This window comes from Salvia miltiorrhiza, unplaced genomic scaffold (genome assembly GCF_028751815.1).
Source record: "Salvia miltiorrhiza cultivar Shanhuang (shh) unplaced genomic scaffold, IMPLAD_Smil_shh original_scaffold_381, whole genome shotgun sequence".
Taxonomy (NCBI): Eukaryota; Viridiplantae; Streptophyta; class Magnoliopsida; order Lamiales; family Lamiaceae; genus Salvia; species Salvia miltiorrhiza.
In genome coordinates, this window is record NW_026651537.1 from 26,407 (window position 1) to 40,795 (window position 14,389).

The 14,389-nt window shown below is 44.0% G+C and overlaps 1 long non-coding RNA gene across 2 annotated transcripts; it reads left to right on the forward strand.

The window, feature by feature from the left end:
* The first annotated feature begins 12,424 nt into the window (after positions 1-12,424).
* On the forward strand, positions 12,425-14,186 carry LOC131004331 (uncharacterized). 2 transcript variants are annotated; one of them, XR_009094971.1, is made up of 4 exons: positions 12,436-12,612; positions 12,689-13,022; positions 13,101-13,445; positions 13,538-14,186. It is a non-coding gene; the product is annotated as an uncharacterized LOC131004331 (long non-coding RNA). The 2 variants fall into 2 exon arrangements; XR_009094970.1 differs by having other exon boundaries at positions 12,425-13,022.
* Positions 14,187-14,389: the final 203 nt, after the last annotated feature.

Sequence of the window (14,389 nt, forward strand, 5' to 3'; positions counted from 1 at the left end):
TGCTGAAGAATGTGTTGGAATGCCAATGATCGTAAGTATCAGTATGAATGTTAATGACGGCGTCCCTTTCATTGTGTTAATGAAGTAGTATATATAGGTTATGGGCCTGCGAGGAGGCGACTAGGGTTAGGGTTTGTTGGAATGTTCTTTGAAACCGTAGCGGTTCCGATGTTTTAGGAAATGATCTTCCGCGACTTTCGTTTGACCTAGTCACCCATGTTTGACTAGGTTTTCGTAAGCTTGTAATCCAGTTTGTATGCTTTCGAGTCGAGATGTTTACTATGGTGCTGCTGTCAGAGCAGAGGGATCGCTCCTTCGCCAGAGCAGAGGAATCATTCCACTGCCAGAGCAGAGAAATCATGCCACTGCCAGAGCGGAGGGATTACGCCTCTGCCAGAGCAGAGAAATCATTCCGCTGCTAGAGCAGAGGGATCGCTGACTCCTCTGGCGAGGACTTCGGTGATTCCTCTAGCGAGGACTTTGGTGATTCCTCTGGCGAGGACTTTGCTGATTCCTCTGGCGAGGCGCCAGAGGAATCGCGGAGAGCAGGGAAGTCGCCCCGAGCAGAGGAATCGCGGTGAACAGGGAAGTCGCCCCGAGCAGAGGAATCGCGGCGAGCAGGGAAGTTGCCCCGAGCAGAGAATTCGCGGCGAGCAGGGAAGTCGTCCCAAGCAGAGAATTCGCTGATTTCTCTGGCGAGGATTTCGTTGACCTCTGGTCAGTCGAATTTTATCCACTACACTTGTCTAATAGGATTAACAACATTATCAATAAGAACATAAGCATCTTGTACACATCGGTTTAAAATATGACAAATGCATCGAGCATGAAAATACTTACCATTAACTATGGATGAGCATGCAACAGCTAACTCGGGAATGGAGGCGGTGTTGGCGGATGCAGTATAAAATCCAACATAAAATATTTTATTTAACATTTTATACTCATTTAAAACGACAATAATTAATTAAGCAATGTTAGTAGCATTATCAGTTTCATTAAAATATCTAAATACAATTAAACGTTTTTGAATTAACCAACTTTTGTCAACCCAATAACAAGTTATACCCATATAAGAATTTTTTTGGAAAGAATCACTCCATATGTCGGAACATATAGAAAATTTTTGTTTTAAATTGCTAAAATATTTTCTTAAATCACGTTTTTTTTCTTCGACTTGTCGCCTAATAACCTTGCACATAGTAGTTCTACCAATTTTTTTGGCGGCGGGATTATAAACGTTTTGGATAGTATGTTCAAAACTCATTTTGTCGACAAACATAAAAGGCAAATGCTCAATTGAAACAAAACGAGCCATGTAATCTTGAGTATTTTTTGATCGAATTTCCATAAAACATTACCTTGTTCATTACTACCTTATTGACTACCTCGGAAAGCTTCGGGATGTAGTTGAGTTTGATTTGGAGTAATTCCATACTCGACGGGATGCCTACTAGTCATGTGACTTGAGAGGGTGCCATAACCCCCTCCCGCTTTCCATTGGTAAGAAGCGGTGCAATAGTTACAATAGGCATTGAACCTCTCGGGATCATTTGGACCATCATTTGGATGTGGAGGAGCGGATTCTCTCCTAAAATGTAACTTGAAAATGTTAGAACTAAGTGATTTAGTCTTACCTTTACCCTTACCTTTAGGGGGAGGTATTTCCTCCTCCACATTGTGTCATGCTTGATCCTCCTCCTCTGCCTCCTCCTCATCTTGCAAAGTACGAGCAAAGGCCGCATCTTCATCCTCTTAAATTACACGAGCATATTGTTAACCTAAAAATTCGGCAGCCTCTCGGCTTCCGCCATAAGGTTCTCGTGCAACGGGGGCTAGTCTCCTAGAGCCCGATGATGATGAAGGAACATGTTGAGGAAAAATAGGAGAAGTGGGAGAAGCGCTATCAATATCTTCCTCGGGGGCAATAAGGGACTTGCCACGACTACCACGACCATGAGACATGATAACAATAAAACAAGTAGAGAATAATATATAGATAATAGAGGTTAGAGAACAATAAAATAAAGCAAGTGAGTGTAGTGATAATGTAATTGAAATATATAGTATAGTAGATAGTATTTAGTACTTAGTATTAGTACTAGTAGTAATAAAATGTAAAGCAAGAACAATAAAGTAAAGCAAGTGAGTGTAGTGATAGTGTAATTTAAATATATAGTATAGTAGATAGTAATAGTATTTAGTACTTGGTAGTAGTAATAAAATGTAAAGCAAGAACAATAAAGTAAAGGGTTAACTGCATGTAATATCATGAACTTAGGCCGAATTCAAAATTTAGCACTACTTTAAAAAAATTCAATTTATATGGGTATCTTTACTCCGTGTTCAATTTTAGCACCCATTTATTTTCCGGCAGAACCACGTGGCAATGACGTGTCTTCTGGCAGACATGTCATAATTTTGTAATCAAGAGAGAGAGAGAGAGGGCTGAAATCAGCGGAAGGCAGTGGAGGGTTCGCTGCTGTTGTTAAACTAGAAATGAAGGGAGTCCGGGCAGAGGCGGCGTCGCGACCAGAAATTCTGGAATTGGGGGTAGGGTTTGCAGACCAGAGGGTGGCAGCGTCGCGACCAAAAATTCTGGAATTGGGGAAAGGGTTTGCAGAGCAGAGGGTGGAGGGCGTCGCGACTGAAAATTTTGGAATTGGGGAGTAGGGTTTGTAGAGCAGAGGGCGGCGGCGGCGTTCAGTGAGGAAGAAGGGGAGTCGCCGAAATCGCGAAAGGGAGTCGCCGTTCAAAATTGGAGCAAACGAGGTAAGGGTTTTCAGTGAGGAAGAAGGGGAGTAGCCGGAATCGCGTCTGTGAGCAAAGGGCGGTGGCGCTCGTCGCCGTTGAAAGATGAGGAGGTGAGAGGTGTGGGCGGTGGAGAAGGCGGGGCGGTGGAAGATGTGGGGTGGAGGCGGCGAAAGAGAGAGAAAGAGAGCTTGGCTCGCCGGTCGGAAGCTTGTGCCGACAAGCCACATCAATGACACGTAGGATCGAAGCGTGTGCCGGCAAGCCACGTAAAAAAACTGTGCTAAAATTGAACACGGAGCAAAGCTAGCCATATTAATTGAAACTTTTTAAAGTCGTGCTAAATTTGGAATTCGGCCTAAGTTCATGATATTACATGCATTTACCCTAAAGTAAAGCAAGTGTGTGTAGTGCTAGTGTAATTGAAATATATATTAGTATATAGTAATTAGTACTTAGTAGTAGTACTAGTAATATAATATAAGCAAGAGAGCAATAAAGTAAAGCAATTAAGCAAAAGAATAACAAGAGAATTATAGAGCAAGAGCAAGAAAAATTTAACAAGAGCAAGAGCACATAAAGAATGAAGGAGAATTGGAAGGAGAAGAGAAGAGAGTGTAGAATTGTTAACACAATGGGATGGTTTTGAAGGTGGAAGAAGGGGGGTATTTATAGATAAAATTGGGAGGGGAAAATTAGAATTAGATAAAATTGGGTGGGGGAAAATTAGAATTATGATTTTGAATTTGAAAAAAAAAATTGAATTTGAGAGAGAGGAGCACCCAGCCGGTCAAGCCCTAGGCGCGCCTAGGCCTGCCGCGCCTGCGCCCCTGCCCCCTGCCTCCCTGACGGACCAGCTGAGCCTCGCCTGCCACGCCGGGCCCAGCGGGCCGTGGGCCTCGCCTCCCATGAACCTTAACCGGACCGTGCGTCCAATGGTTCAGGGTCGGCCCACCGGTTCCGGTTTAACCGTGGCAAGCCTACTGGAGCGCGGGACGATGTCGAGGCCGTTTCGTGCGAGCACATGCGAACTGGATGTCTGAGCCCGATGGGGTCGGTACAAGGATCAGCAGGCACGTGGGAGGGTATCAGTCCACTCGTATCCTGCAGCAGAGTTTGGTTAGTAATTATCAAATAAGTTTATAAGTAATATATATATATATATATATATATATATAATATCGCAAATAATATAACTTATTTATCTTATGTACATGCATGAACAGAGCTTGGAGACTAATCTCCCCCAGGATGCATAGAACTATAGCACTTTCGTCCGTCTTCACATGCACTCAGATGAAACATTTCTGTCATCGAGGAATAAGAGAATGGATGTAAGTGTTTAAGTTTAATCAAATATTAATACATAGTGAAATGTATTTATTTTCTAACAATTATGCATTGTTATGTATGAATTAGGCGGAGATTCATCGCATTGTTGTTGAGACTGGACGAGAGGACTGGCTCGATGAGATCTACTTGGAGGTCGTACAGTAAAAAAGGTCACGGCTGTACTGCACTGGAAGTGTCGATCGGAGCCAGGTTAGTAGGGGGTCTACTCGCAGCACTGGCGCTTCTGGGATGTCTCAGCAACTGTATGAGACACGGATCTCTACCCTGAAGGAGTGGCTGCAAAAGGCGGAAAAGGACAGGGCTGCAGAACGAGCGGAATTCCTGGAGCGGATGGCTATGATGGAGCATTATATGAGGCAGACGGGTCAGCTATCTCCATCCCGTACTCATCATGATGATGATTAGGTCTCTGATCCCCGGTCCATCGTCTTGACTTTTATATATTTATATTTTATTGAACTATTTATTTAATATTTTGGAACAACATTACACTTGGCACTTTGTTTTTACATTTATGTTTTATTGAACTATTTATTTCATGTTTTGAAACAACATTGCATTTAACGTATGCAAATGAATTCAAAATACATTCCAATTACCAAATTAAAATACTTATGGTGTATAAAGTAGATTGATAAAAAAAAATTATTAAAAATTAATAAATAAATATTTTTTCGTCATAAAAATAAGGACGTAACCAAATTAAAATACTTATGGTGTATAAACTTGATTGATTTAAAAAAAATTAAAAATTAAAAATATTAATAATAAATTAATAAATAAATATTTTGAGTTAATATATAGATATGGCCACATTCATATAGTAAAATTAAAATTTGGCCTATGAAATAAAAACATTAAAAATTGGCCAGTTTTCGTGCAAAAAGTCAAAAATACCGCTCCCAAAAACAAAAAATTTGCACCCTCTCTCTGCTGTACTCTCTTTCTCTCTGTTTCACACTGTCGCCCTCCCGCTCTCTCTGTTAGGTCCGGAGGGTGTCGAATAGGTGTATGGAGGGGGGGGAGGGAGAATACACCTATAGACTATTTTTCGATTTCAGCACAGAAATCAAAACGAAACTTCAAACACAAACTCAGACACCTGTTTACTGAAAAGAGTTTTGACCAAAACAGGGTTTACGACTAATATTGAAAGCTCTTCAGTAAGGAGTTATCAGTTAAGTCACAAGAACTTAACTGATGCACGTAAGGCTTCAGTCGAGTTTGATAAACGGAGATGTTATAAATCTTACTGACTATAAGAAGATAGATTAGCTAGACTGATAACACACGCAGCGGAAAACTTTTATTTCGCAATAGCCTTTGAGTTGAACACGTTGTTAGTCTTAACTTTCTCTTTGCTATTAATGACACGCACCCGTCGTGCGGTGCGGACAAAATACCTGTGTAAGCCCAATACGGACAATACACGCTCCTACTTCTTACGATAAGAACTTAGTCTTAGCGGTAAGCGCAGGGTCGAATCCCACAGGGAGTGAGGAACCACTTTGTTCTCCAACGACAAACTGAGGTGTCACAATTCTCAATCTGTATATTCTGCACAAATAATAAACAAGATCAATAATAACAAGGGGTGAGGTTATTCGGTTAGGTCATAACTGTTGTTAACATTCGTTTCGGTCATAGGCACACTGATGATCCGTTTATGATCCATGCAAACCCAAGGCGTGGCCCAAAGACATCGGGGCGTTTCAAGGGTTTACACTTCACATATAGGATGGTTGATCTCATTGTGGTCACTTGGTCCGAAGGTCACTCAATCCTCGGTCACAAGGCAGTGCTTCACTTCTCCTTAGATAGTAGTCATACCCGTTACTCACCAAGTATGACCCTCATCAACCTTCTCTCCCGAGGTCCCCAACTCCGCACTAGAGTGACACATGCCTCCTGGACTCAACTATTTCCGGCCTTGTCGACCGACCAGTCATAGACATGCTACGGCGCCGAGATTGCTTTCCTCGTTTGATAACCATGGCTTTATGCCTCGTCACAGTTGATGGATATTTTCTAGAGAAGCCCAAGATTGAGGAAGGACAGTGTATCCCATCAATCCTTTCCCCACCTTTCAGATCTACAACGCCTTTTGTTGACATTGCTCAGCTACTCGGTCTCTGGTATACCGGTTGTTATTCCTCGGTACACCCTGGCCTTTGCTTGACACGGACAGCGTTTTACCGAACAAGGGTCTCCCGTTAGGCCTCTACTGCCCATGATGTCGAACAGATCCTTCCGGAACCACGAAATTCAACCGAAAGAGCAAGTGCCTCACGAATATTTACATTGCTCAGCTATAACGCCTTTCCCCACCTTTCAGATCTACAACGCCTTTTGTTGACATTGCTCAGCTACTCGGTCTCTGGTATACCGGTTGTTATTCCTCGGTACACCCTGGCCTTTGCTTGACACGGATAGCGTTTTACCGAACGAGGGTCTCCCGTTAGGCCTCTACTGCCCATGATGTCGAACAGATCCTTCCGGAACCACGAAATTCAACCGAAAGAGCAAGTGCCTCACGAATATTTACATGTTAACAACAATTATTTCCACCCCTAAAACCTCACCTAAAGGATTACTCACACATAATAAAATTCATAGATGCAAAAAGAATTAAACTCATGATGGAGCGAAATGAAATACTGAAATAGATAAAATAATACCTAGGCTTCAAGCCTTCAAACTTGTCCAAAAGTAACAACACGACGGAATTTAAGTACGGAAATGTAAAGTGTTTTTCGAATGCCACACGCGGCGAATAAAAGCAATAACTGAGGAAGAGTAAAATGTTCGGGGTGCTAAGAGTTGTGCATGCTGCACACTGTTCTTCTTTTATACTGCTGGATGGTAGAGACCTAACCCTAGCTGCGCCGGTTCCAAATCTTCGCCGGGATCTTCTTTCCTTAATTAGCTCGATCTTTGATTGATCCTGATTGAAGATGGCGTCCAGCTGCAAACTTAGTCAACCTTTCCCATCCCTTCGGTCCTTCTAGTCTCTTCTTCTTTCTTCCACTCGCTTCGAGATTTCCAAGATTGACCTTCCTTTTATGGCTCTGGCTGTCTGCTTCCTCTGGTAACGATCAGACTGACTGTTCTTATCGGTGTGGCTCATACCAGATGGTTACTCCAGGTTCCCATGCTCCAAGTTGGATTGGAGAGGTACTTGTTGGCCGAAGCTCCATGCTGGCAAACATGATTTGGCATTCTGGGCTCGGTAATGCCCATTCTGACCGCATTTCTTCCGTTTCCGCTCTACTGATCTTCCTTCTTCCACAACTTTGTTTTCCCCCTGGACAGACCTGAACTGACACAAATAAAGGAAAAAAGAGGGCCAAATGGCCCAAAAGTCGAAGACGCATCACACCTACACACTTAAAGCATACTTGCCCTCAAGTATGTAGGTGGATTCACAGAAGACACGGACGAAAAGGGGTGAAAGAAAAGAAATAAAACTAAGAGACACGAAATCTTGCATAAATTTCGGGGTCAGATCATACCAACATGCATCATTCAGTTCAGTCAAACCACAAACCAGAGTAATGATTATGCATAAAGTGTGATGGTAGTCTCTCTCCTCGCTCAAGCACCGGGCTAAGTGTTTACACTCATAATTTGCTGTGCTAGTTCCTCTAAGAATTTGATCGAAGACTACAAGTTAAGCACACTAGTATGACTTATCAAAGGGTCTTTGTTGGGTTGCAATGGGGCATACGGAGCTAAGGTGAGGTGTATATGGTTTAGTGGTTAATTTCAGTATCACCCTTACTCAGTATACATATTCAGTACAGCTGTAACCAACCCTTAATTTCCCCGCCTTCAATGGGGTTCATTTCCCTTTTTATTCTTCTGATGGGCAATCATTTTAATTCACAAATTTTTCTTTTGTGCCCAGATTTCTCTTCTTTCTTATAATTCTCTGTTCACCATTTCATTCACTTCATAGATTCTTTCTCCTAGATATAGCATCAACATGGCTCAAGAAAGAATGAATTAGGCTCAAGTTGGCATACAAGGGATTATTTTCATTCCACATCAAAGAATAGTCTGGGGCCCTAAGTCGAAGAATCGTGCCCAAATCATACAAGTCATGTACTAGCAAAATTGAGTCCTCAAACAAAGTCAAGATTTCCTAGCCACAGCAAATTCTCACCACAAGCATGCATTTTTCAATTTGGCCCTGATCTCACCGGTGGGGTATTCTCAATATCCTCACAACTACCATCATGCATTTCATACTCAATCCACCAATCATACCAGAATAGAAATCAGCATGCACAATCTTTCACCATCAACAATGCAAGTGGACTCGACTCTAACACAGACAAAACAGACGCTAGAACAAGAAAAAGCAAAAGATAAAATAAAACCTAACCTAAGAGTTCAGGGGAAAGTACTTAGTCATTTTGGTCGGAGGATCTCGCCTCCACAGCCATCATTTCTTTGATTTCCTTAAAGCAAGCTTCCATCGCTTTGAATCCTTCTTCCACAGTATCCCTCAGCGTGGCCACTTCTCCTCCCAATATTATCAGCTCGTCCTTGACTTCCTTCAGTTCGGTCATCAGCTTGATAATCTCGCCACTCATTTGGCGAGACGTTTCCTGTTCCTGTGCAATCTTCGGTTCAGGGCGAACTGAGCTGCCTTCTGGTTGGACCAAACGGTAGTCTCCTCCTTCATCCATCTCAACAATCCGCCACCGCACAAGCCTCCCGATATCAAAGAGTCGGGTTTCTACCACAGCCGCCTCATCTGGGGCTTTCTCGTCGAAACTAGCAAGCTTCTTCGCCAAGATGGTCACCAGTGGGCATAGGGAGAGATACTTGTTGGTATGGGTTACCCCATACTGAAATTGCAGTGCAGCGGCGAACCCAAAGTTCACCCTCTTTCTCTCCACCATGCACCAAAGCACAAAGAGCTCTTGCTGCGTGACGACGTTGGATCCCTCAATCCGGCCATAGATGTTATAGGCTAACCAACGATGGCAAATCTGCAAGGCTGGGTCGCGGAGTTCGTTGGATTTGCTAATATTCTTCACATACCTGGTCCCTGTTGAGAGTTGGGACCAGTACTGGTCAATCTGACTGCGCCACTCCGGTGGGGCCATGGTCTCGGCTTGCCTGTACTCATCATCATACACTTCCTTGTCCTCGATTACCCCCAGGTGGATGTTCAAGTCGTTGATGGACAGAGGGAACATCTTTCCCCGCAATTGGAAGCGGAGGGTACCTGGTGTTTCAACCGAGTAATTTCCCTTTGGCTTGAATTCCACCGTGCTCATGAACTCCTCCGACAGGTTCTTGAATGCCAACACATTCCACTTCAGAATCTTTCCCCAACCAATGTTCTTGAAATATCCCTCCACCCGCTCTTTTATTCCGAAATTCTCCAACACTTCAGTCACCAGAAAATACCAAGGGGTGATCTCCCGGCTTTTTAAGACGACATACCTCTCACTGTCTCTTGGTATGACCGTTTCCGTAGTGCTGAGTCGCACTACTCCCATGCGCTTGACGCCCTTGGGTTTTGAGGTGAGTGTGCTCGTCACCGGCTTAGCAGGGGCGATCACATCCTCTGAGTTGGAGCTTTCAACCGTCTCGGTTCTCTCTGGATCTACTTCCATTGGCTCTTCCATCTCCTTGGCCTTCCCTTTTTCGACTGCAGTGGGTTTCCGTGGCTTCTTGCTCTGTGCAGCTCTGATTCGGGTCTTACTGCCTGCCTGTGTCGGTTTGGCCTTGACTGGTAGTGGGGGCTTTGCAACATCTAGCTTTCTCTTTACTCCCGGTCTCTTGCACTGGGGTGTTGGGATTTCCACTTCCTTCTCTTGAATTGCCTCAACTTCCTCTGCTTCATCAGCCTCCTCCTCATCCACCTTCTCTTCTTCGCTCTTCTCCTCCTCCGCTTCTTCTTGTTCTTCCTCTTTCGTATCCTCGGAAGCTGTCCTTCCTTCCTGCATGGAGGTTTCCGGGATTTGTGGTTGCGGTTGAGTTTGAACAGGTGGTGGCGCGACAGTTGATCGCGCCGGAGTTGCTTTGCTCTCCTATCCCTTCTTTGATTTCTTCACAAGAGGGGTGAGCTCGGGCTCTCCTTCTCCCGGTTGAGTTGCCTCAGCGGCTGTTTTTGCTACTTCTTGCTCCTCTTGTTGAAGGACTTCGGCACGCCCTCTGTCATCGGGCTGGATTTTCAGCAAAGGATCTTCAGTGATTTTGGTGGAGGTTTCCTCCGAAGCGCTTCGCCTTGTGGTGCGCTTTGGAGGTGGAAGTTTTGTGCTTTTCTTCTTTGGTGGTTGGGTGTTTCCGGAGCCTGTTCCTTTGGTCTTCGCCATTGTGATTTGCAGAGCTCAAGAAGATTTAGGATTTGTGTGGAAGTTTTTGGATTTTGTGGAATTTTCGGAGGCGAGGTTGGTCTTTAAGAAGGGTGATCAGTAATTATGGAAATTTAGGGTTTGAGGTGAGTGGTGATCGTGGTGTAGCGGTTATCGGAGGTTAGGGTTCGTGGGGAAGAAAATCGTGGGTTGAGGCCTTGAAGAAGGTAAGTGTGACGGTTATGGCAGAAAAAGTATTTTTAAGGAAATAAAAATCATGGCCAAAATTTGAAATTCAAATTTTCTGCGGAAACCGAAGGGTTGCAGTCACATCGCCGCCTGCCCCTGACACGCTTGCGTCATTTCCCTGCGTAAGCCCTCTCCCAGACCGTTCCAAACCCTAGCTCTCCACCTACACACTTTGCAACGCAAAGTGGGCTCGGATCAACCTCTGGGCCTCCTTCCCATTATCTCGGCCCGTCTTACCTGCAAGTTAGTGCATCCAAAAAAAAAAAAAGAACAAACAACTTAAAGGAAAAGAGAAGAAAAGAAAATTCGGTATAGATCATACCGAAATAACCACGCTGGGTTGCCTCCCAGCAAGCGCTCTTGTTTCCCGTCTTGAGCTCGACCTCCCTTCTCTCTTCACTCGTACTCAGGGTCGAGAAGGTAGCACTCCTCCTTCTCCTTTTCTATTTCAGCAAGCTCGTGATAGGGCTTGAGGCGGTGCCCATTCACCACGAATGTATCAACTCCATTGTGATCATATACTTCAATGCTTCCGTTTAAAAAAATTTCTTTGATCACGAATGCTCCTGACCATTTTGAGCGAAGTTTTCCAGCCATCATCTTGAAACGTGAGTTGAAGAGTAGGACCTTCTGTCCCACTAAGAATTCCTTCTTCCTGATCTTGGCATCATGGATCCTTCTGGTTCGCTCCTTATAGAGCACCGCATTGTCGTAAGCCTCCAACCGCAGTTCCTCCAACTCACTCAGTTGCAGTTTCCTTGTTTCTCCAGCTAGGGTCATACTGAGGTTGATTAGCTTGATTGCCCAGTACGCCTTGTGTTCAATTTCCACGGGTAAGTGACATCTTTTGCCATAAAGTAGGCGAAACGGGGACATTCCAATGGGTGTCTTGAAAGCAGTCCTGTATGCCCATAACGCATCACCTAGATGGTCACTCCAGTCCTTACGGTTGGGGTGCACCACCTTTTCCAGGATACTCTTTATCTCCCTGTTGGAAATCTTGGCCTGGCCATTTGCTTGGGGGTGGTATGCAGTGGTGACCTTGTGTGTCACCCCCATTTTCTTGGTTAGCGCTCTGATAATGGCATTGCAGAAATGCGACCCTTGGTCACTGATTAAAATTTTGGGTATACCATATCTCCCGAACACTTGCTCCTTCAGGAAACCTGCTACGGTATGAGCATCATTACTTGTGGTTGCTTTAGCTTCAACCCACTTTGATACGTAATCTACTGCCACCAGAATGTATTCGTAGTTCTTTGACTTTGGGAAGGGTCCCATAAAGTCAATCCCCCATACGTCGAAAACTTCGACCGGCATGATTGGGACTTGTGGCATTTCATCCTTTGCGGTAATACCTCCAGTCATCTGGCACTTCGGGCAGCTCTGTACCCATTTTCTTGTGTCCGCAAATATGGTGGGCCAGTAGAATCCACTCTCCAAAATTCTGTGGGCCGTGCGCTTTCCTCCAAAGTGTCCGCTATTTGCCGTTCCATGACACATGTCCATTATTCGGGCATGCTCATCCTCAGGTATGCATCTTCGTATGACTTGATCTGCTCCAATTTTCCAGAGATATGGGTCCTCCCAGTAATAGTAGCGTGCTTGCGCAAGTAACTTCTGTTGTTTGAACCTTGACAATCCCGACGGTAACTCTTTGGTAATCAGATAGTTAGCTATATCCGCATACCAAGGCTCCTGCTTGGTTAGAGCATATAGTTCTTTTTTTTTTGATGAAAAGACATCGTATATAAATAACGAAAAAAGATGTACACAAAAACCTTGGGTATACCCAAGTGGGGGACAGATGCCACAAAACTCCCAATCTCAAGTGAGATAGGCAGGGGCGGGTGAGTGGGGAGGGAAACCTTTAGAGAAGGTACCCCAAAAAACTATCAATTACATTGCCTTTACAAAATTACAAAGGAATACAAGTACTAGGCAAGTAAGTATTAACAAATTTCATATTTCAATGGATCATGCTTGTAGTGGTCAATGATCATTTCTGTTTCGGGGTTTAGGCTATCCTCTAGCTTAGATTTGAGGCCGAACTTTGCAGCATTGCTCAGCGAAACTGACAGCAGCAGCACACCAAGGAAAATGCAGCAAAAAATAGCATCAAGTCCAGCAGCAGCAGGTAACAGGTACAGTTCAGGTGGCCAACAAAAGTCTCAAGATTGCCAAAGGCCAACAAGGCAACCGGTACACTTGGATAGCATCGCATTCATCAGCAGCAGAGGAGTTGGATCAGTGGATGTGTGGTGTTCAGCAAAGGCCACTGGTTGAAATTCTCCAAAACCTCCAGGAAACGAGCTGGAGCCCCTGTGAAGCATAGCAGCACAAGATCAAAAGCAGGTATAGGTTCAAAGTAATTAAGAGAATTTGGAGGAACACACCTGATCCAATTGCTATTTTTTTTTTTTTTTTTTTAAGTATTAAGACTTCAGCGTTTTCGACTAAGCAGTAGTAAGACCATACTGTACTCGAACTGCTGTACAATCCTTCCAAAGAGTGAGGTTAATGGAGTAGAACTTTGAAATCTTCATGTGGCAAGGTGATGAGCAACCGCCATTGCTGTTTTTCTGTTGTTCAATACCACCTCCCCTTGACGGTTTTCCGCAAAACAGAACCAGGCTGCAAGTTCTTGAATTTGCCTAGGCCTCCCTTGTTTCTTGTGTTTACCAACAGTTTTGAGATCATCTAAAGGAAGTAGACAAGCAACAACAGGAGGAAAAGGATTGAAAGCATTGGCAATTCTAGGCAATAATCAAATTTCAGGTAGAGGAGTAGATTTACCCGATATATTCGTCCAAGTCATCAATCAATTCTGTTATATCTTCATTATGATCCCGATTATCTCTTGTGTGCAGAGGGATAGCAGCTCCATTCCATTCGAGATGGGCACGTACAACCTCAGGGGGATATATTTCGTTTAAGCACCGATAAATATCGCATTGTATGTTATAGGTTATCTTACTTTCCACAAAAGGTTCTTTCTCAAAAATAAGTTTATTTCTTGCAAACCAAATGTGGTTAACTGCCATCGCAAGTGTTAGGATTTTCGCCTTCTGGAGAATGGCAGATCCTTTTTTCTTTTGCATGAGATACTTGATGGCACTCGGGATTGTGGTCATTTGTTGTCTAATGTGCAACCACTCTCTGAGGGTATCCCAAACCTTCTTTGTACCTACACATTTAAAGAAAAGATGCTCATGAGTTTCATTCAAAGTGTTGCAAATGGAACACAATTTGGAAATTCCCTCTAATCTATCCACAGTCTTAAGCCTAGCTTGTAAAGCTAGCCAAAGGGTGATAGAACATCTTGGTGGGACGAAGCTTTTCCAAATTGCCTTATGCCAGTAGAGTTTTTCTCCTTTTTTTCGAAAGCATTCGTATGCTTCCGCCACCAGATTTTTTCCTGCCCACTCTGCAAGTTGTTGTTGGGCAGTTTGAATTTGCTTTTCATTTTGTTCCACAAGCAGGTCTCTGACATGGACAAGATTTTTGAGCAGTGGGGAGTCGGTGTGGTGTGCTGTGAGGGTCCAAAAATCCCTATTTTTAATATACTCTGTATGGATCCATTGAATCCAGAGGGATTCAGCTTTCGAGTGAATGTTCCAGAGATTTTTGATAAGTAGAGCTTGGTTCCAGGTGCTAAGGTTGCGTATAGCCAGGCCACCTTCTTCCTTAGGTCGACAGACTTTTCTCCACGCAACCGGACT